This window comes from Aptenodytes forsteri, unplaced genomic scaffold (genome assembly GCF_000699145.1).
Source record: "Aptenodytes forsteri isolate BGI_AS27 unplaced genomic scaffold, ASM69914v1 Scaffold113, whole genome shotgun sequence".
NCBI classification, from domain to species: domain Eukaryota; kingdom Metazoa; phylum Chordata; class Aves; order Sphenisciformes; family Spheniscidae; genus Aptenodytes; species Aptenodytes forsteri.
This window is the reverse complement of record NW_008795032.1, coordinates 690,647-691,350: the sequence shown is the minus strand read 5'-3', so window position 1 is coordinate 691,350 and position 704 is coordinate 690,647.

Sequence of the window (704 nt, the reverse complement as noted above, 5' to 3'; positions counted from 1 at the left end):
CAAGCGGCTCCTTGCTCCGAAGATGGAGCCTTGTCCTGAGGCACCCCTCGCGAGGGTACAGCGGGGAGAGGGGCTGCTGCGACTTGCCCCCCTCCCCTCTTTCCCGGGCAAGACTGAAGAGCGGGCGGGGCTGCGCGATAAAGCTAAAGAAAGGAGCGAGAGGAGAACAGTCTTCATCAGAGAGGCCCGGATTTCTCTTAAATACCAGATGTGGCCAGGCTGAGAGCGCACGGAAGTGTTTGTGGTATCGCAGGCGCCGATGTCTAGCTTAGCACAGTCCTTCACAAATACTGGAGTTAGTTGAATACGTGGGAATTAACGTTTTTTTTTTTAACGTCTACTCAAATAGATCTTGGTCAGTGTTAATCACCTAGCATACAAACCTTTAAAGGAACTGCCTGGTGGAGATGCACGTTTCCAAGGGCCAGGGAAAGAAAGCTTGAGGTTTGCCTTCCTTCTCGGAGCACAAGTGTCCCAAGACTAATTTCTGGGAATGAGAAATGAAAGTTCATGCTAAAAATACTACGTTTAAGGCTGGGAAACGAAAGGAGAAAAAGCATCCCAACAAAGATCCCAGCGTGAAGCAGTTTCTAAGAGCGGGAGTCGCACTGCAGGTGCACTCCCTGCCTAGATACAGTGAAAGCTGCTATGTTTGGCTAATAGGTGGCATCTCCTTTAATGCTTTTCTCTGTACTGAGAATAAA